The following is a 310-nucleotide window of genomic DNA, read 5'->3' on the forward strand; positions in this document are numbered from 1 at the left end:
AAAATACTTAAAAGGTCACTTTAGGCAAACTTAAGCCAATCGACAAAAACCAATTAACACCATCTACATTATATGTGATCCATTCAATTTGCCTACAAATGGATACAGACATGGTCACCTACTTTAAATTCACATTTTCTCAGCAAACCACATACTGTTAAAACTACTGACTTAAAAAAAAAAATTATTATAAAGATGTGGGGTACATTTCAGGGTTAGGTATATAAACACTGATCATGCAGGTATCTTGTTGATGAGGTATGCCCCTCCCTCCCCTAGTAGTTTCCCTCAACTGCCAATCCCCCCCCCC

The sequence above is a fragment of the Carlito syrichta genome, unplaced genomic scaffold (assembly GCF_000164805.1).
Source record: "Carlito syrichta isolate Samal-C Ts95f unplaced genomic scaffold, Tarsius_syrichta-2.0.1 Scaffold130600, whole genome shotgun sequence".
In the NCBI taxonomy this organism is placed as follows: Eukaryota; Metazoa; Chordata; class Mammalia; order Primates; family Tarsiidae; genus Carlito; species Carlito syrichta.